The sequence below is a fragment of the Protopterus annectens genome, chromosome 5.part0, assembly GCF_019279795.1.
Source record: "Protopterus annectens isolate FY-2018-M chromosome 5.part0, PAN1.0, whole genome shotgun sequence".
NCBI lineage: Eukaryota > Metazoa > Chordata > Ceratodontiformes > Protopteridae > Protopterus > Protopterus annectens.
Window position 1 is genome coordinate 634362436 of NC_056735.1, and position 23492 is coordinate 634385927.

Sequence of the window (23492 nt, forward strand, 5' to 3'; positions counted from 1 at the left end):
CATAGAGGAAGGACAGTCAGCATCTGTTGGCGTGGAACAGGAACGTGTGGTGGCTACAGAAGGTGTGGCTACACACCATGGTGTCAGTGTAATGACTGCAGATGTGCCACACAGGCATGTGGCCGGTGCTGCTCGTAGGAGGACCTCTGGCAGACATGCACCTGCAGGACAGAGCGCAGCAGCTGGTATCACCAGACGCATGTTCCAGACTGTAATGGCGGTACAGGCACGTGGTGAATGGCAGAACAGAGAAGGGCAGTGGCTGCAGAGGGCTGCTATCCATACCCTAAATGACAACATCCAGGCATTGGCAAATGCTCAACAGAAGATTGCTAATGTTCTGGATAGGCGACTAGGTGAAATGGTCGGAATCCTTGACTGAGGCATGGCAATCCGCGAGTGGGAGCTGTCTGTGCTGGAACACCTGGTAAGAGTGAGGCGTAGGCCATGTGGACGTAGGCCAGCAACACCACCTAGTGTAGGTCGACGTGAGCGTGTCACCTCACATGCCCGCTCCCATAGTGCCGGTAGCAGTAGCAGTGCAGCTGGTGCTGCGTTGTCAACACCAGGACACAGCAGGCCACGTGGACATGGCCATGGACGGTCTCAGCAGGGTCACGGTTCCAGCGGACATGTGTTGTCAGACAGTAGCCACTCTGTACCTCCACCTGGTAGTGCCCGTGCAACCCCAGGCAGGAACAGGTCACATGGCCATGGACAGACACAGTGAGCTGTACAACCTGCACTGTACAATCTGGGGCTGTCAGTTATACCCCGTGTAGGCATCACAAATGGCAGAACTGTGTACACATATACACACACACAGCAAACACAACTGTAGGGCTCCGCAACATCCACATGCATTCTGCACAGACATGTCCAGTCAACTCACTGGCCCTTACACACACACATGATGTTATCCATTGGTGCAGCCTATGCCCCTGGCAAACATATCACCCTGTGCATATGATGAAGCCTGTGCCGCATCCCTGTCATCCACACCATTGGTGCAGGGTTATGCACAAATATTCTGATGCACAGGGTGAACAGCATAGTGAGAGGTGTATGTAATACCTGTGTACGCATAGTGAGGGATGTGTATGTTGCAGTGATTGTGTGTGAATGCTGAGTTGTGTATGTGACATAGATCGTGTACTGTCGACATGCACCAGTCATACCATGTAGTGCAGGTGCAGCATGCATTGTGATGTGTTCACGGTATGTGTCTCGGTTACATCTGTAGCACCATGTTGGTTGTGATACCCTGGTTCCCTCCTATGGTGTACTTGCATGTGCCTACAGGTAGCAGTGTTTGCAGTCCCCCATGTGTAACTGTGGATTACACACAGGCACGTCTGGCAATATCAGCATGCTACATGTACCCTCATCCTGACTGTTGGACACACCAACATGACACAGATGTCCGCACATATCCTGCACCTGACGCATGTGGTCAGTACCACAGGCTACACTGGACAGAGATGTGGCATACATAGCAGGACACATTACAGGTTTTTATTGTGTTTATTAACTTACATTACAGGTATGGTGACATGGTGCAGGGGTTGTACACAGCGGCCTGACCAATGATGATGTGAGGTGTCACTTGGTAGCTGGAGGCCACACTGTGCAGCAGTAAGACCCTGTAACAGTACGTGAACATGGCCGCATTCATGGGGTGTACACCACTATAACGCACAGCCCATAGTGTGCAGCTGGGGACCCTTGCCTGTGTGGTCATCACCCTCACAGTACTATGCACCCACATGATGTGTCACAGAGAAGGGACATGCACAGGTAGCCAGTATGTCTGGGACTTATGGCATCAACAGGGTTGTGCAATGCATCGCCATTATGGGTTAGTCACCACGTGGGGCTAGTGATAATTTCCCACCGTATATTAGCATACACACTCACACCAAGCACCAGACATACATACAGACACACACACACTGTGGTGACCACACATGTGTATACGGACAGCCGACGTGTGTGATGCACCTCACCGGCAAATGTCATGCTTCCCACACTGACGTATGTACAGATCTCTACAATGGTGTACAGGGATGTGTAGCAACTGGGGCATATTCCCCACGATATGTGGCATCCCTGGTCACACATTCGGACACACATGACAGTGCTGGGAATAATACACCTGCCATATGATGACACGTTTGATGGACATGCAGCGGTATTGATTGCATTATGTGTACCAATGCTATATCTGGCAAATGTGCTGCTATATGCACATGAGAGGTTGTAGGTGTTACAGGTGCCATATGACATAAAGTTGTTAACACCTGACCGCTGTGTATGCATTATGTCAGCACCATCACGTAACAGCGACATAGCGTACAGTTAGCACATGGCATGATAGGATGGTGTGTGACACAACTGTCAGCCACCCCCTGCACACATACATCTAGACAGGTGGTTCACCACGTTATGTACACACATCCCGCCATACGTGCTGTTTGTATGTCACCGTATACAGATGTCAATGATGGGTCTGCATTGCGTCTGCATGTCGTAGGTAGGTGCAACTATGTTACAGACATCGGCCACTGCATATGCATGTTTGCTGCATGCACAGTACAGATGTCACATGTGTCTCCTGTTGCCATGTTTGTATGCATTGCTATTGTTGGACATGTGTGTTGACATACATAACACATGGACTGTGGTATGATATCAAGGGTGTCACAGGCGACCAGTACAAGGGTATGTGTCTCGGTCAACACTGCTACCCCCTGTAATGTGAGCATTCAACAGACATGGGCCCACCTTCAATTCGCATGAGTAGCATAGTAGGCCAGTATTATGCACGAGGTACATCAAAGGCCATGTATGTATGTGTTGTGTGTGCAGTCCATGCACACATCCACACAATCACATGTATGACATACCCAGATGTGTGTTCATTGGTATACAGCAACAGTCAGGTGTCACAGCTGTGTAAGTGCCATGGTATGTCTTGAGCCGACCTGTTCATGTATACTGGTATCATTGCAATGCATAACACCTGTTGGATCCCTGTTTGGTATGTGTGTACTCTGCACAGCTGGTGTACACCGCTGTACAGCCCAGTGGTCATGTGTCACATGGTGTTGTGGGACCGTAAGGCTGTGTAGTGCTGCACCAATGACATGGTGCTGACTTGACAGCTACAGTGTACACTGCAGTGTGTACGTGTGACCTGCACCTGTGACAGCTGTGATGGCAGCTGTGTGTGTACAGGTTACTGCATGTGTGACCGCCCTGTGCGTGAGGGCAGTTATACCTTACTGTGCCCTTCTGTGTGTACACTCCATCTGCATGCAAGATTGCCCTTTGCAACTGCTAAGTGTGTGAGCATGCCCAGTACGCCGTTGTGTAGATGGACACACAGTACATTCTGCACTGTGCCCTTCCGTGATTAGATTCCGTGTGCATGCAAGATGGCCCTTTGCAACTGCTAAGTGTGTGAGCATGCCCAGTACGCTGTTGTGTAGATGGACACACAGTACATTCCACACTGTGCCCTTCCGCGATTAGACTCCATGTGCATGCAAGATGGCCCTTTGCAACTGCTGTGTGAGCATGCCCAGTACGCTGTTGTGTAGATGGACACACAGTACATTCCACACTGCGCCCTTCAGTGATTAGACTCCGTGTGCATGCAAGATGGCCCTTTGCAACTGCTAAGTGTGTGAGCATGCCCAGTACGCCGTTGTGTAGATGGACACGCAGTACATTCCACACTGCGCCTTTCCGATTTAGGACTCCGTGTGCATGCAAGATGGCCCTTTGCAACTGCTAAGTGTGTGAGCATGCCCAGTACGCCATTGTGTAGATGGACACACAGTACATTCCACACTGCGCCCTTCCGCGATTAGACTCCGTGTGCATGCAAGATGGCCCTTTGCAACTGCTAAGTGTGTGAACATGCCCAGTACGCCATTGTGTAGATGGACACAGAGTACATTCCACACTGCGCCCTTCCATGATTACACTCCGTGTGCATGCAAGATGGCCCTTTGCAACTGCTAAGTGTGTGAGCATGCCCAGTACGCTGTTGTATAGATGGACACACAGTACATTCCACACTGCGCCCTTCCGTGATTAGACTCCGTGTGCATGCAAGATGGCCCTTTGCAACTGCTAAGTGTGTGAGCATGCCCAGTATGCCATTGTGTAGATGGACACACAGTACATTCCAAACAGATGTGTGATACTAAGCATGTGGGCATGGCCATTGACATCATGTATAGCCATGGTGGTCATCCAGGCACCAGATATCCAATTTCAATGTCATGATGGATGCCTACATTGAACACACTTGCTCTCTCGAAGGGTGTACTGTGTGTGGCGCATCCCGTATCTATTTAGTGTTATTGTGCTCCGTAGATATTTAGTTGGCCCAATGACAGCACTGCCGTGTTTGTGTATGTCTACCTTGGGATGGTAATATGCTTTCAGACCGCTCACTCTCTAAACATTCCCTATCAGCATCTCTACCTTTGCTGATGATGTCACCCACCTAGAAGTATGCCCCTGGGAGTGCTGTGTTCAGTAATCTTGGTAGCGTGTGTTCTGTAGATGCGTAATGCTGTAGTGTGTTAGAGTAGGTAGGTGTATGTTTAACTCCCGGCCCTACCAAGTGTGTGTGTGTGTGTTTCCAGCTGCCTGGGGACACAGTAATGCTTTTAGATGCCTCACAACACATACATTCCCTATCGGCATCTTTGCCTTTGCGGATGATGTCACCCACCTAGAAGTATGCCTCTGGGAGTGCTGTGTTCAGTAATCTCAGTAGCGTGTTCTGTAAATGCGTAATGCTGTAGTCTGTTAGAGTAGGTAGGTGTATGTTCAAATCCCGGCCCTTCCAAGTGTGTGTGTGTGTGTGTGTGTGTGTGTGTGTGTGTGTGTGTGTGTGTGTGTTTCCAGCTGCCTGGGGACACAGTGATGCTTTTAGATGCCTCACAACACATACATTCCCTATCGGCATCTTGCCTTCGCGGATGATGTCACCCACCTAGAAGTATGCCTCTGGGAGTGCTGTATTCAGTAATCTCGGTAGCGCATTCTGTAAATGCGTAATGCTGTAGTATGTTAGAGTAGGTAGGTGTATGTTCAACTCCCGGCCCTTCCAAGTGTGTGTGTGTGTGTGTGTGTGTGTGTGTGTGTGTGTGTTTCCAGCTGCCTGGGGACACAGTGATGCTTTTAGATGCCTCACAACACATACATTCCCTATCGGCGTCTTGCCTTTGCGGATGATGTCACCCACCTAGAAGTATGCCTCTGGGGGTGCTGTGTTCAGTAATCTCGGTAGCCCGTTCTGTAAATGCGTAATGCTGTAGTGTGTTAGAGTAGGTAGGTGTATGTTCAAATCCCGGCCCTTCCAAGTGTGTGTGTGTGTGTGTGTATGTGTGTGTGTGTGTGTGTGTGTGTGTGTGTTTCCAACTGCCTGGGGACACAGTAATGCTTTTAGATGCCTCACAACACATACATTCCCTATCGGCGTCTTTGCCTTTGCGGATGATGTCACCCACTTAGAAGTATGCCTCTGGGAGTGCTGTGTTCAGTAATCTCGGTAGCACGTTCTGTAAATGCGTCATGCTGTAGTGTGATAGGGTAGTTAGGTGTAAGTTCAATTCCCAGGCCTGTCAGATGTGTGTGTGTGTGTGTGCATGCTCCCATCCGCCTTGGGACTCAGGTTATGCTTTTAGATGCTTCGCAACACAGATGTATCCTGCTGATGTCTTTGTCTTTGCGGATGTTGACACGCACCTAGTAGAATGCCTGTGTGTCTGCTGTGTTTAGTAATCTCGGTAGCGTGTTCTGTAAATGCGTCATGCTGTAGTGTGATAGGGTATTCATGTGTAGGTTTGATTACCAGCCCAGCCACATGTGTGTATGTCTGTATCTCTCTCTCTCTCTCTCTATATATATATATATATATACATATATATATATATATATATATATATATATATATATATATATATATATATATATATAAAAATCTATTTTCTGCCCATAACTCTGCTCTTGCATGGACAGCTGACTGTTTCATGAATCGCATATTTACATAGCTTTCACATACCAATGGGGTATGCTGCAAATCCCAACATTGTCCATGCAACATCCGTGTTATGGGCGGTGTTACATGCCCTTACAGGCATTTGCTGTATATCTTGGCAGACATCTATCCTTGCTGTACGCTGACTGTACTCGTACACGCCGAAGGCTTCATGTATCATGGCCTAGTTTTGATGTGTGTATGTCTATTTGTGCTGTGTGCATGGCTGTGGGTATGTCCCACTATCATCATTTGTAAAGGTGACAGCCCTATAGGTTCTTCATGTAGACTGCTGTGTCATTTGACATGTCAGCACATACCTGCGGACAGTACTGCACGTCCTACTGCAGTGCATTTCATACCTTCTGCGTTATCTTGCAGTCGATATTGCTGTTTCCTCACACATGTATCTGTTTCTGTTCATACCACTCCACCTCCTAGAGCAAGTTGCTGGACAAGGCCTTATCTGATAGTGGGACACATAGGGGCAGTATTGACATGTTGCTCTTACAAACGTAGATAGTTGACACAATAATAGGTTTTGCATTAGTATTGCTTTTCTGTCGGATTTGGTGTCTTAATCACACGTTCGTCATTATTTCATGTCTTCAGTTATCATCAAAGTGCATGAATGTTACTGTTGTTACGTGGAACACACCAAACATATGAGGCAGAACTCTACACATTCTGCGTAAATCTGTACAGTTGCGGAGTATGTGTCTGATACAAAATATCAACTTTCTGACACCAATACACACACTGTATGGCGGCATCACAGGCCACATGCCATTACATTTCTATTGCAGGACACACCCACACAGACAGTTGTATTCCTCACACAGGCCAACAGCTACTTATCCACACTAATTGGTCTATCATGTACCGTATGTATGCGCTGGTATTTGCGCTTTCCGTCAGTGGCAGAGCTCACGTACGTGTATGAGGGACTGGACATTGTTACGGTGACACTGCATGACACCCTGAGGGACACATTACTTTTGTGTCTATTAACCTTCCACATTGACATTCACAGGGCATACATTGTCATTCACATTTGTCGGAGTACATGCGTATGACTTGTACATGTTTTCTCATTTGTCCTGATGTCTTTCTTCTCACCTGTCCACCTAGTTTCACTAGTTCTGTGCATGTATTTTGGACAGGTTACCTTCATACCCCTAACCTGTAGACATTATGGGTAAACGCCCTGACGTTTGACCTTTGCCCTTGTTACATTTGTCATAGTGATGTGCCTTTCTGGTAAATTACTGGCAAGGCATTACGAACTGTGCGGTAGATAATAGTGACTGACATTTCCATTACATGATTAGTAACACTCATAACATCCATATTCATGGGTACGCCAGTATCCTCACAACGTTCTGACTTTGTCTGGGGTATATCTAATATAGTCCCTATTTGTATTTCATGTACTATGCCTTAGTGCAGCTGTGTTATTCTGACAGTTTGCCAGTTATGGGTACCATCTTGGTCGTACGCATGTCCATCCATGATTATCGCCTACATGACACTGATATAGGGCCCTACATATTGCCAAAATGATTTCCGCAATATCCAGTGGATGGTTTGCCCCATTATTGAGAATATAGGCGTGTGCTATACCCACATCACTCCCACGGGGTGGGCCTACGAAATCTCTGCCAAACAACACCTAGGCCCATTTCTGCATACCCATGATTCCCATACCTAACAACCCTATACAGTACCCATTACATGTTTAATGTGTGCTGTACTGAAGTATGGAGACACTTATATGCACTCCCCACTCTCCGGATATCAGTTCGTACGTCATACATTCTATCGACACATGTGTCATCACCCTTGCACCTGATACTGTTGCATGTACAGCTATTTCGTATTTGCTGCGGTCACTTATTTTGTGTCAATGTCGGTTGACACTACGTAAGAATCAATTTTTGGAGTCCTGCAATGGACACCTATCTGCACGTTTAAAGTGTAGAACTTGCTGGACTGTCACTTTCTGGCCAGTGGTTTGGAATGCGGCGGTTTATTCACCTTTCGTGCATGTCTGTTTGTCTACCCATATTAGCTATAATGTGGCCTATTTATGTACATATGTCATATCTACTGGACATAAGTCTGTTGTGTATACATATATACATGTACAATCCTAATTTCATAACTTGCTTTGGTTTACGTCTGTGGATTATGTGTATACACATATATCTAGATCCATACCATACCTTTCCACTATACAGATTCTCGCAGAGTGTACAGCTGGTTGCCCCTTTATCTTCGGTGTGTTTTACATAAACCTGTGTCTACCTGGCAATGTAGTGGCATTTCATTTGAGACTTACGGTGGGGAATTCTGGAAAGCAGTTCAGGTTACGACTGCATACCCTTCTGAGAATCCATGCTACTGACACACCCATTATTCTATCCACTTTCTATGTTTGTTCTGGCACATATCTGGGGTTTGTCCCTATTTGTACCGGTAGTTTGCATGGCTTTGTCCGGTGTCATACTTTACGAGGTTAACAGGTTTGAGCCATGTATAACTAACGTGGGGGAAACAGCATTCATTTACTATGCTGTGAGCAGATCACACACGCACAGGCACACTTGCATTTCCTTATTGTGGGTTATGCGCAGGCGCGCATGCATATCCTTATTGTGGGTTACATATGCTTGCTAAGTCTTTGTGCTTACGTGGGCTTTATTACTTGTTACAGTACCAGTAATTATCTGTAATCCGGTTAACGGACATATGCGAAACACACGTTCACCTTTACATATTTAACTGTCTGTACAGCACAGACGCATTCATCACACTTTCACATTATATGTGCTGTAGTCGTAGTTCAACCGGGACTGCATTCACGTTGGCCGGATGCTGTAACCACTATACGTTTGGTGTTCTGACTCATTTATATGCATACCCATAGTACATAGCTCCATTAACATATTCCTCACCGCTTCACTTAAGTCACAGGCATCCATTCTCCTGCTGGGAAAAATGCGGTACTACATCTTACACATTCCCTATTCTCTACTGCTCTGGACCCAAGCTGCATATTTAATCACTGCAGGGATATTCAGAACCCAAAGGCTTATAGTCCTGACACATACAGGTCTTTAAATGTCAGGGTGTTCATGTGGTGATCTGGGTTTAGGCTTGTCCGCCTGGTGAACAGAACTGCCCTGACCATGTTCAAATGTCAGACAAAGCACATGGACAGGGTTTGTCCATTTTAAACATTTAATCTGTGTTTACAGACACAGGTGTTTGGGCACCTGTCAGCAGCTTATGATGTTGGCAATACATGATATGGGTGGGGGTGGTTACAATACATAATCCACGGTTAATGGTGTTCCCATTCACATTTGACTATTTAATGTATTCATTCTTATGAGGGTTATTATTTTGAACATGACTTAACTATGAATTAACTACGGGTATGCAGTAGTACAGTCAACATATGTGACGGTTTCTTACAGTATATATGTACGGACCTCTGTAATACTGGGGACTACCCCACATCCTTCACAACATTTCCTGCTTATGTACATACTATTATTCAGTGAACTTTTGAAGCTTGTGAGAGCAGTAATTACATCTGTCCCTATTTGTCCACCCATCCTTTTAGGCTTTGTCCAGGTTTTGTTGCTGTAATAGGTTGAGAGGTGGTGTCGGTATGTGATTGAGTTGAATATATACTGTCGATAATTCAGTGGGGAGTAGGGTTACCACTTGTTCCTCTTTATGAGGGGAGGTCCCACTTTGGACAGTTGTGTCCTGCGATGATACCTAAGACATGGCAAATGTCCTGTGATTTTAAGACAATAATATATTTCTTATTTTCTTTACTAGTTGCATGATACAGGCATTTTGTATCTGGTACACATAACTATTATTTGGGATAGCATAAGCTATTCAAATGCTATGGAATAAGCTTTTATCTTGGCATACACGTGTAATTCTGTCCTTTGCACTGGCCGGGGGTATGTTTTATCCTGTAAATTCTCACATTTCTACAAGGGATGTCCCACCTTGGCCATCTGAACAGGTGGCAACCCCAGTGTGGTGACCTGCATGGTGGACAGCTGTTCCATCCTGCTCAGTATGATTTGCATGTCTGTGTAGAAACTGAACAGTACCATGACTACACATACATGTTTTGTCCAGATGTGTACAGTAATGGATACCGTGGCATGTAAACAACTCTGAGGTTTCAACAGGTTACTTATCCCGCGCGGGATGTACACACATTTTGCCGAGACATTAACGCGCGGCCATTTGGATTTACGTACCTGTGATGGGATGTTTACAAACATGGGATACATATTTGCAATCCTGACACTGCCTAGGACAATACTTCCTACTACATATGGGGAATACTCGCTATGTGTAGGTGTACGGATGCGCAAGGCTGGTAGCTGGATTTAGTGGACATTTGGACATGGGTGCGGGTTATGTGCTATACAGGGGTTGTTGTGTATTGCATTTGTATGCATGGGTTCTGCTTTTGGATATCCCGTTCCGCATATGGCATCCTATGTGTATGTGATGGTTACGTTCCTGTTCATGTGTATAGCACATTTTAATATGCATATGTTTGTGTGTGTTTGATATACAATTTGGACTGTCAGGTTTTTTTACGGTTGTTATATAGCCACAACTGCCCAGCTGTGTACTATCACTACCACTGTGGGACTGCTGGTGACCATCCCCATGTGGCTCGACGTGTGTATTGGCGGCGCGCTGACATGATGCGCTTCACTTCCACTGGGTATAACTTCTGACAGTGCAGTACATTACGGACACACGATTTTAAATATCATTTGTTCCATGGACGGAAACTCATATTGTGTTGCGGGCATTTCTGTTTGGTTCTCCATTTTGTGTGGCCGGGAACTGTCTTGCATGCTTTGCATACATTTCATTATCCATGGACACTGATAGGTGCGATTACTATTGCAGGCAGGCTATAATATTCAGCAGTTTAGGTTGCTCATCGCCAGCCAACATTGACACGCCTCCGAGTGCAGCTTAGTAATGCCCCATGCACTCGCGCACGTGTCCTATGCACGTGGATGTGGTAGCGGCGCACCTTCATTAATATGCATATGGCACTACTACACCATTTATACACCACACGGCCTGCGCAGGCCTTACACCGGCCTTGCACCGAGCTTCATGAATCCGGGGGTCTGTCTAAGAGATCGCATTTGCAATTTAGGTCACATCACATAAAGGAGACTAAAAATCCTGACTATAACAGCAAATACACTGACACTGGGATATTTTAGAAGGCATTAGACAATCTTATACTTCTCTTAATGAGAAAACATCACAAAATGGTATCATCAATTCAGAAATAATTTCAATAATAGGCAAGTTAAAAAATAAACAAAATTCCCCTGCATTAAAAACTACGCTATTTGAACATATCTCACTCAATAAAAACTCAAACAAAATAAAGTAATTAATAACTAATAAATCTCCAGTAATAGATGGCCAAATTGCAGAATTATTTAAAATATTCCCCATCAACTGGCACAGTTCTGTTAAGAAATCCTGCTAGATATGGAACACAAACACACCAGCTATATTCTGCTTATAGATCTATTTCTTTATAACATTTGGATTATAAAATATTTATGTCCAGCTCAGTAGATTCATTTAAAGACTTTATGCTTACTATAATCAATGTTGATCAGTAAGGTTTCATATTTCAAAGACAAAATAAGGATAATATAAAAAGAATAATTATACTAATATATATTTTAAATACTAACAAATAAGACATGCTGTACTTCCACGGTGGTGAAGCGGTAGAGTTGTTGCCTCACAGCAAGAGGTTCTCCCTTTTGATTCTCGGCTCGGGTTGGGAGTGCCTTCTGTATGGAGTCTACATGTCCTCCCCGCGGTTGAGTGGGCATTAGAAAGACATGCGTTGAATAGGCGTGCCTTTAGTTGAAGGTTGGTCGTCGGGCTGGCAACTCGACACCATAAAAACAAACTGCCAATCATTAGTGGACCAGAGTTCCGCTATGGCGACCCCTAACCAGGAAAAAGCTGAAAGACCAACAACAACAACTAACAAATAAGACATGATCTTTTTAAGCCTAGATATGGAAAAGGCTTTTGAATCTTTAAATTGTAACTATTTATTCAAAATATTGAATCTATTCAGATTCCACTCAAATTCATATCTCCACTAAAAAAGCCCCTGCTATTTGGAATCAATTAAAATAAACATGGGAACAAAATAAGGTTTTCTTTTATCTCCCATTCTTTTTGAATTAGCCATTGAGATTTTTGCAGTCTCTATCAGAAATAATCCAAAAGTAAGTAGAGGAGAATTGAATGGAAACTGCAACTCTAAAATAATGCTTTTTTTGCAGATGATATAATTGCCACCATTTTAAATCATGAAGATTATCTGAGAGAATTGACCTTAATCATTAAAATATCTGAACATCTATTGGGCCTTCACTTTAATATAATGAAATCGTAATATGTGATTATAAATAAAAAATATAAAGCCAATCTAATGTGATATTATTGGGAAAGAATTCCAGATGTTATCTTATTTAGGTATCACCGGCACAAAATTGTTTGGCAAAGCTAGAGATATTTAAGAATTTTGCATGACCTAACAATTTTGACTTTTATCTGGAATAAATAAATAATAACCTTTGAAGAATGACTTAAATTAATACAAAAATAATAACCTTTGAAGAATGACTTCAATTAATACAAATGGTTGTATTACCGAAGATTCTTTATATATTACAAGCAGTATCACTTCCTCCCAACAAATATCACTTAAAAAGAATAATACATTATTTTTAAACTTTCTCTGCTATCCCAATAAACCCAAGGTAGCTCTAGATTTTCACACCAGATTATGGATACTGGGGAGGGGTGGTGGGTTTTATTAATTTTCCTAATACAGAAACCTATGCAAAGGCAGCAATTTTATGGCAATATTTAATTTGGCAGATGCCTGTTACTCACTGAATTAGAAGTCACTAGCTTTATCTCTCTTTAATGATAATAAGATGAAAATCAATGAATCAGTCATGGAAATTATAAATAACTTGATGAGGCTCTGTATAGTCAAATTAATATTTACTATCCCTCTCAATCAATATAAATAAACTATATCTTAAAAATCTTTCAAAATCACTATTTTAGGAAATCCAGATCTTAAACAGTGATTTACTACTTTAACCTCTTTCACAATCTCTAAGGTTTTTTTCAAGAGCTCTTTCTTTCAAAAAATATATCATGGAAAAATAAGAACTTAACCTTGTACATTTGTCTGGAAGAAATAAAAATCAAATCAATAAATACGTTATTAGGAGAGTATAATTTAACCCCCTGGGACTGGGTGTTTTCACAATGCATTAGAGGATATGTTCAAAATGATTTTTTTTCTTACACAATTTATCAAAAAGTATATACTTTAGATAGGTTTCAATACTTTCTTAAATCTTAAATCTTCAGTAGTGCTGCATAGTTCACCTTATTGTTTATTTGCTTTTTTTATTTGTCATGCAATGTACAGAGTGATCTGGAATAGCATACTGCACAGGTTAGAATTAAATAATGACAGTACTCATTTTTTAATTTGTCAGTGTTTTTGGGATGTGAAGTCTGCATGTTTTTTGTTCTCTGAGCATTATTTGATTCAGCTCTCTAGGCGTACCAGATGCACTAGATTCAGCTCTCTAAATGCACTAAAAGAATTTTCTGCCAAGTGTGAAGCAGCTGTGAGGAAAATCCACAGCTCCAAATCTGAGGTCATTTTTCTGTCCAGAAAATCATAGCTTCTCTATGGTCTACTTAACTTTATCAAAATTTCACTTACCTGCAATTTAGAAAATCGAGACGACAACACCAAAATTCTACAATATTGAACATTTACATTACTGAAAGTCATATCAGCAAAATACCAACTGCAGCAAAACAAAACAAAAATCTACCCTTTTTATGGTTTTGCAAGGGGCAAGCCCCCCTGCACCCCCATGTGGGGAGCTGCACCCCCACATCCCCTGCAAATTATATATACCAACTTCTATATTGCACTACAGTGAGGAAAAGAAAAAGGGTAAATTTCCCAATCCTCACTGTCCTGCAATCTCCAGTCAGAAGCTCTAAGTGATGCATGACATGTGCACCTGTTGTTTCATTGATTTGACTTGTGGTAATGCAAATGTTCAGTGTAGAATTTTGGTGTTGTCATCTCCATCTTCTAAAATTAGGGTAAGTAAATTTTTGGTAAAGTCAGGTAGAACCTTTCTCCAGGTGAAGGTAGTACAACTATGTCAAGTGGGAAATGTAAGTGTTATGGGGTGTCTTGTTCACTGATGACAGTAGAGTAGATCCTGATACTGACCAGCAGATCAGTCACTGATAGCAGAATTGTAGGCACTGCACTCTATGAACATGTGGTACCAAAGCCATTAAGTAAGTGATAGGAGAAAGCTGTCAGAGTAATAATCAGTCCATCTCCTCATCTTCCACTATACTTCTGAGTTTTGGGTAGTGGCTGAAAGAATTTAGAGTAGAGTTCATAAATTGTGTTGGTAGTTATGTTATTTTATTAGTCCTAAAAACTGTAAAACAAAAACTGTGTAGATTAGCAACATAGGTTTTCATATATTCTTAAATTCTCATTATTGGCTGGCTAGTTGATTTTTTATTGGTTCTTTCACTTTATCTCATTGGTTTAACTTTGCTGGCAGACATTTGCCCAGCATCTTTTCAAAAAAGTCTTAGAGCTATGTGGGAAGCATATGTGCTGAGAAGAGTTTTTCTGTCATTCTTAAGCTTGGACATTACATAAAAACAGGAAAGTACTTGCATTACATTGCACTTAAACATGTTTAGTGTTCTCTATATCTTATAGCTTATTTTACTGAATTTTATAACTTTTTTACAGTGTGTTAAACTAGGGCTACTGATTTTGTGTTTTAAACAGCCAGCTAGCTGTTATTGTTTTATATTACACCTCCCTCTAGTTAAACTAAGCATTCTTATGTTTTTCAAATTTTCCCCACTTACTATGTTATTTTCATTCTGTGATGATTATATTGTGCATTTTGCAATAAACTGTCTGTTACTGTGATAAATAGCACCTCCATTTTGTTACAAGTATTTTCCCTGTTCTATTTGTTAGATAGCACCTCCATTTTGCTAGGCAATGTGTTCTCCCAGTGTTTTTCATTTATTTTTCCTAAGTTTACATTTAATATTGCACTTAATTGCAGTTTCAGGTGGTTTTCTGGTTAGGGTGTAAACTTGTTGAGTGCAGTAATGGTTGTTCTGTGGCAGAGAATAATTTGCTGCTATTCCCAAGGGATAGAAATTATTGGTTGGAGATCCAGCTACTTTGTATTGTTTTTTTCAGTTTATCCTCTCAGTTTAACTTTACCAACTGCCACTCTATGCAGTGCTGTGCAATGCTGCATTTGATGGATGCAGAACTTTCATTTTCAAATTATCTTTTAGGAACCATAGTTAGTTCCACTTTCTAAACAGAGCTATCCTAATCACAGAATAAGGCAGTGGCAAGTTGCTGTACTTTTAAATAGATTTCATAGATAATTGCTGCATACTTTGTTTTGGTGTTGAACCTAACTTTAACTAAGTTTATTATTTTACCTCAAATCAATAGTTTAAGCTAAGACCCCAAAACACTATTTTATTTTCTTATTCTTTACTATCATCTGCCAAACTGACCTTAGAGCCAGTCTTCACTAGAACAATTCTACATGCTGTTTTGTTACCTTAGTGCTCTAACCTAATTTAATTTGCATTTATTATTTTTCTTTGTTAATTATTTTTTTGAATATATACCTTAATACTGGGGGTAAAACACTTTGTATACTCAGATGATGTGAGACTTGCACGATGCTTACAGATAACAATCTTTTACTTAACTTGTCAATTTGTATTTGTGAGAGATGCAAGTACCTAGCCAAATTTAAAGGAACACCCTTGCAACCAAACATCAGTTAGCACTATAAACGTATACCACACTCTGCATATACCCATAGTAAATTATCATACAGTGAGGCAGCTAACATAACCTTGTGCCTCAAAGGTCTAGTAGAAGCAAGGTACAGAGTAAACCAAGCACAGCAAAAGTGATTAATGATACCAGGAAACAATATATCCCTAACCCATTACATCAGCACAATCAAGAAACACAAATATAGATTTATTAGTGATTTGTGACTCCATAGTTACTCACACTGATTCTACATTCATGATGCTGAACAAAAGCTGGGTAACAGTGAACTGTCCCTGAGGAGCCAAGATTGCCAACATTACAAAGTCCCTGAGGACCCTTAAACCAGACAAATACAATTATGATATGGTATTTGGCAATGTTGGAGTAAAAACCGGGTGCACAAACCCTGAAGGATATTTAAAGAGACATGACAGAAATCCCCATGCATGTCATAAATGCAGAAAAGACGACCCTAATATTAAAAATATGATTGGACTTAATGATTTGCTAAACAGCTGATGTCATTCTAGAAGGATCCAGTATGTGTCAGCATAGGATGAAATGTTTGTCAACTGTACTTACTTTGCCAAGCATGATTTGCACCTCTCATTCCAAGGCTTCTGCATACTGGCAAAAGCTTTTTCTGTTCCCACTATGCCTTTTTTAGTTGGGAACCAGCTAATGGACCTCCCAAACTTACTTACAATACAGTACAAAATAGTCACTGGTTCACATCAAGGTGGTTCTATTTAATGCCAGAAATCAAAACAACAAACTGCCAGACCTTCCCGAGTTCCTGGGTTTGGTGGTTACCACTGTTTAGACTTGATGAAAACTGTGGTTGTGTATTCATATTTGTTAGAGATGACATTACTGTGAGATTTAAACCACATTTACTAGAATCAGCTTTCAGATTGTAGCATGCTACAGGATCTCTATGTCTCCAGAAAATCATATAAAATTCCAAAATATTAAGTAGGAATGCTGTTATCCTAGATAACTTTTAACTACTAATGATAAACTGCAGGGCTTATATTACAAGTATATGATATTTGTAAATATTCTTAGATTATTGAAACAGGACTCCCTGAATGAGGTTGTGAAGAAACCAAATGAGGACAGACTATACTTGCCCTAGTCCTAAAAAGCTTAGCATCTGTATGTACCACCCCTAGTATATCCTCAATGGTCAAGTCAGAACATAAACAAGTAACCATCTTCATCAAAATATCTGAGCCATCAGAAGCATATATGACAGAATTCAAGGACTTCAAATGTACAAATCTACATTAATTATTAATTATGATTAAGTCTCTAAATTTGAGTGCAATGGTATCACCCAAAATGCTGAGAGTGTAAAAAGTTATCCAGACAAGTTTTAGTTATGGTATGCATGCATTTAGGTGAGCGTGAGTTGTCCAACATCCTAAATGTCAAAGGCAGTGACCCCAGTTTGCGGAATGTTGAATTTTCAAATGCCGAATCCTTCAACGCCGAATGCCAGCCAAGCTAATATCCCCCCTTCTCTACCCATGGTACCACTTGTGGTGTTGAGCAACGAGAAATGTTGAATTCAATGTTACGCGTGACATTCTGACCGTTTGCTAGTTTGAGTTTCGACATTTAGGTTCGGAGACTGTTATGTTTGGAAGTGGTGTCTTTGACCATATGCATGTATTCCTTTAGTCACACCTGGACAAATGTATTAAGTTTGCAGTCCCAACTAGAATAGGGAAGTTTAAATGCAAACTGGATTGATGGTACAAGAGCATTAGTAAATTATATAATAAAACAAAGAAACTCCTTAACTCATATATCAGAACAAAATACCATTAAATTAAGTAAAACACTGAATAGCTAGATAAAAAATTAAAAAAAATTAAATCAGAAAAACAAAGCAGTTAAATAAAGAAGTCCATGTATTTAGACTAGCTATAGAAGCCAAAGACAACTGCAAATGCTTCTTTAGTTATGTCAGTAAAATAAGAAATAACACTCAACATTTCTCAGAACTTATTCATAATGGTACTACCTATTCCAATCCTGTGGATATTGTCAACATTCTTGCAAATAAATTTAGAGCCAACTTCACCCCAGAGCCATTCATTCATAGCCAGCTTATCCCAGACGAAATCAAGCCTCCACCCATCATGAAAGAACATGTACTGAAAGTACTTTCTAAAACAAAGAATACCTCATCCATGGGGTCTGATATCATTACCTGTTTGCCTAACTTCAAGCATTAGTGAGCCCACTCCTTAAACTCTTGAACCTGGGCCTAGCATCTGGCTTTGCCATGCAGATGTGGCACACAGCTGTTGTGATGCCACTCCACAAAGGTAGCCTCATCACTGATCCCTGGAATTACAGCCAAAGCCATGAAATGTGTCATAACTGCCTTAATTAACTGTAATATCAAAAATCTTATAAGTCTCAACCCACAGCAGCTTAACTGATGAATTTAGTGAACTTCTTAGGTTTATAGGTAAGTACTGGGGTAACTGCCTTTATGGGCCATTTTTAAGCCTAGCCATCCAGTTTCCCTTAGTGAGACTTCTGTTGAAGTTTTCCAAAAGTTAGAAGAATGCAGGATCAAGGAAAACTCATGCAGAGAGTTAAAGAGGTTTTTTTTATCTTTAGATCCTAAGTTTCAAAGAAAGTATCTTTTTTTTGTAAGCTTCCCAAATCAAGTCATGAGAAATGTTGAAAAGAACAATTTAAAAGAAAATGACAAGGAGACTTTGAAATAAAATTTAATGGATCTCAGTGGTATGTTATCTATATTAGCTCTATGGAGCAAGGAGTTGCTTACTGAATGCTACAGTTTTGTACTTTTTAAATGTGTTTGGTCCCATTTTTCCTTGTTCACCAGCTATTGACAAGCGTAAGCTCCTGTTGAAGTGTCGGTATCTTGTTTTGGTATTAAAGTGAATAAGAACGACTTTTTATATTTATTTCTTCATCGAGCTGAGTGAAGTGTTGGTGTTGTTCACAGTGTGTTCTTTGCTAACAGTATTTGTTTGAATGACATAAGGCATGTGCCAATTAAGCAAGTTTATTTCAAATTAGACATGAATATTGAAAATGTAGCAATATGGGTGGCCACAGTGGTGCAGCGGCTAGCGTTGCTGCATCACAGCAAGAGGTTCTCTGGTTCTATTCTCGGTTGGGGTGCCTTCTGTGTGGAGTCTGCATGTCCTCCCTGTGGTCGTGTGGGTTTCCTCCGGGTACTCTGGTTTACTCCCACATCCCAAAGACATGCAGTAGGTGGATTGGACACTCTAAATTGGCCCTAGGTGTGAGTGTGTGCACGTGTGTGCCTTCTGTGGAAGGTTGGGTGCCGGGCTGGTAACTCAACATCGTAAAACTCCACTGCCAATCATGAGCAGACAGATGATCCGCTATGGCGACCTCTAACTGGGAAAAGCCAAAAGAAGAAGAAGATTGCAAATGTAGCAATTTATCTAATTCAGTTTTTGAGAAATGTGATTAAGTGCTCTCTTGAAATTTCACACCATAGTGTACTATTCAGCTATCAACTAGCAATACTTTTTATTTTGTTATCCAACTGTTTGAACCACAGTACATGCTTTATACAGCTTTTTTAGACAGTTTACCATTATGGTTACAGACTGATCTGTTTAAACACCTTTGATTTTTTCTACATGTTTTTATCTTTTCATTGAGGTATTTCTATAGTGCCAGCTCCTCTAAATGAATATATGATATATAACTTTTCCAGTGGAGTTGTATAATTCAGTATAAGAATTTTTTTGTCTGTAGTATGTAACTAGTTATAAATATGTTTGCATTATGTTCTTAGTATAGTTTTATAGTTAATTTTGGCCCTGTAACTGATTATTATTATCTAGCCTTCTCTGGAAAGACAGTGACCATTTTTTTCTCTTTTCTGGGAATTCTATCCAAGACTGTGGTTAGTTCTGTCCAAGGGGGCCATCATTCAGGCAGCAATAAAGGTTTTCTGTGCTCTAAATGGCATCCCAGCAATAAGAGCCTTATAATAGGCTGATTTCTGCACATTTGACATGAATAGTCCTATCCAGTGGTGGTTTGGTGAGAGTAATATCTGCTCCAAGTTGACACTCTTTGTCAGCATTCCTAATGGCATTGTCAGTGCTGGATCTTCCCCTCCCTCCCCTCTATGATGAACCTGCCCATTCTCCCTTCCAGTGCCATAAATAACCCAAACTGATAGTCAGTCTCAGTTAACCTGGGTCATAGACAAGGCTAAAACAGTGCTGGATATGCTGTGTGTGCATTTGTCTTAGTACCTGATGTGGCTAAAAAACAGCCTTGGGACATTTCACTTACCTAGCTATCAAATAAATAAGTAAACATGATATGCAAACTACTGTTGTACAGGCTAAGACACAATGTAAGTTATGCGTCTCTCATATGAGCATTATACAAATATTATTCCAATGTTGTAATTGGGACCATGAAAAGGCAGTGGACAACAGAACTATAAAACTGTTGTAAGATGACTGCAAAAGTTGAAAGGCCTTACATAATTTACAGTATGTCACCAAAACATGCATATCAGTAGCCATGTAGCTGCTGGCACAGTACAGAAAGATAGTGACCACAAATACAACCACACTGCAGGAACAAATGTAACACTGGAATGCACACCCAAACAGCATGTACATGTGACTCACATAAGCAAAGCCAACAACCAGGTGCAAACAACGGGAGTGCAATATGTACAAGCTAAAATATCCTGAAGTAATACATGCACTAAATTTGATTTACCATCAGGGTGAGCCACAGCAATGGCATGGCAACAACAGCATAGACTGCCTGTTATGGGTCATTTGTGACATGGTGCATCTACTGCCAGTTATGAGTTGCTGTTTTTCCCCTTTTGCCCTTTCTGCAGCTTGATAAGAGTGACAGCTGGGATAAAGAGTTTATTGTCCTTATCCCAGCTGATATATAATATTCACACTCCTGACTTTGACTCTGTATCATCCAACATCTGTGGGCCTCTACACACAGGCCACAAATATTTTGCCTGCACCCTGATACTTTATGTTGTTTGGTACATGTGTTCATACATTGCATGTATAAGGCTGCCCCACTGCTTGTCCAGAGCAAGCTCAATAAGGTTCTAACTCATTGAGCACAACTTGGGTAAACTTCAACCCTACCATTGTTGTTTTCCATAGGAATCCACTCCTAGTGTGGTTTCTAGGCATGCACCAGCCATGATTTATTTCAGTAGGAAACTTTCTCCTTTCTTTTTATTTGTACAAAAAGTTGTCAGGTGTGGGTGGCTTGTTCCTGATGGGAACCCAATGATCCATTAAACCTCTTTTGCTTGAATGCAGTTCAGTTGAGTTATCACTGAAAACATTTCTTGGTGATATTAAGGTTGCAGTTTTTCCTGCTAGTGTGCAACCTTAGCATTAGTATATACAAGTTGAGGGTGTGGGAGTCTCCCCCTACATGGATGCCCCCCTTGCAAAAGAAGATCGATTTTTTTTATTCAACAAAAATATTTTTCTGTTTGAATTGGACCAAATGACATTTGGGAAAAAGCAAACAGTCATCATTATTCCACCCCTGATATTGGGTGCAGAAAGGATTACCTCTGCAAAAAAGCTTATATATAAAATCTCATTATGTTCAATTCACAAGCAGTTGTTTTCAACAAACTGAATCCTCACTAAGTTGCAACTTGACATGAGACAGTTAAAGTGTGTACATGATGGGCTCTGATTAGCACAGAACACGGAAAATTACTTGAAACATGAAGTCCATTTGTAGAAACCAGCATGGTAAACTATCTTGGTTGTCATCACTTTGCACAACCTGGTATGTAGCTTCATGCTCAGTTACCCAGCCCACCATCTGATCTGAAAGAAAGCTGAGTGCATGAGAGCCTCTGAAGACATGATTGTAAATTAAATGTATTAGATATGGCAAACTGTAAGAACTGTGGTGGGTTAATTGGTAAAAGTTTTACTTCATTTGTCATTAATAGCACAGTTTTACTTGACCATCATCCACCATAGTGAGGCTGGTTTTATGGATGTTCCTATATGGAACATAGAAGAGATAGTGCAGATCCATGTAGTGTTACCAGTAGAATAGGGTCAACTCCATACATGCACCAAATGCCAATTTAGTACAGTACAATAATAAACTAATAACTGCATGAGTGGGAATAATAAAAGTTACATTACTTGAGGAATGTCTTGCCTAAAAATTCAAAGCAGGCAAACCACAATCAGCCATGAGAATATAACTGTAGCATTAAACTCAGTCTAAATGCCCATTGCTCTCAAAAATAAGTAAAATTCCTATAACTTATGGCAGCTAAGACACAAACAGCAAAAAAAAAAAAAACTGACATAAAGCAATGAACTCTGCAGACCACCCATATCAGTGAATAACACCACTGTTCCAACACACAACATGCAATATCTTCTCCTTACATCATAAATACACATGTTACAGGAAATTTATGAACCAGTAATGCCATCTGATGCTATAATCCCAGAGGCATGAATACCACTTTAAAATACTCGAAAGCCTTGTTGAAAAAAAATCTCCTACAATATCCAAACATGCATATCAGACAAATGCTAAGACTTCTTAATTGTCCTCTTGATAACAAAACATGTCATAATTGCACCAACCTTACCTGCCATCCCTACCTCTAATACACATACCTTACATAGGTTCTGCCAAAAATAAAATATCTCCCTGTAACTTGCATCCTATGTCTTAACTTAATAAGCTTATGTCTTTGAAATTATCTTTTGACTGCTTTTCTTTCAATGAGTTATATCAAAACCCACTGACTTTTGTTAATTACTGCAGTTTCACTATTTGGGCACCACTGTTGTCAGAGATAGCAGATTTAAGTAATGGGTTGTATGGCTAAAGCCCTCACACATGGGATGCAGGCAGCTTCCCCCTTCCAAAAAAAAAAAAAACAATTACAAATAATTTTCATTATGTTTGACTGATAGTTTGTTCAGTTCAGAAAATTTGACAAAATGTTATTCATCTAACATTGATTAAATGCACAAAGGTAAAGCTCTATCCCCCCCAAAAGCTTCATATAATTTCACCTAAAAGCAAAATGCTTCCAAAAGCAATACCCAACACAGAACACATCACCATACATAAAACACGACAGAATAGTCTTTAACAGATGTATGATGCAGAATCCAAAAGCTCAGCATAAAATATAACACTTTTAATATTTCACAACATCAAGATGCATACACATTATTTATGGATTTTTTAATGAAAATGAGTTCTGAAATATGAAAGGATCCAACAGCCATATAATTTCCAAATACAGCCTGAAAGTATTAATGAACATCTACACATGTTGAGCGGTACAAGCCCTATGGTTAATTGTCTTTCAGACCTTGGTCATCT

General features: G+C 40.9%; 1 protein-coding gene across 2 annotated transcripts in view; it reads right to left on the reverse strand.

The window, feature by feature from the left end:
* Positions 1-23492, reverse strand: part of P2RY8 (P2Y receptor family member 8) — a 532049-nt gene that overhangs the window by 347649 nt on the left and 160908 nt on the right. The gene's annotated exons all lie outside the window — the stretch shown is intronic.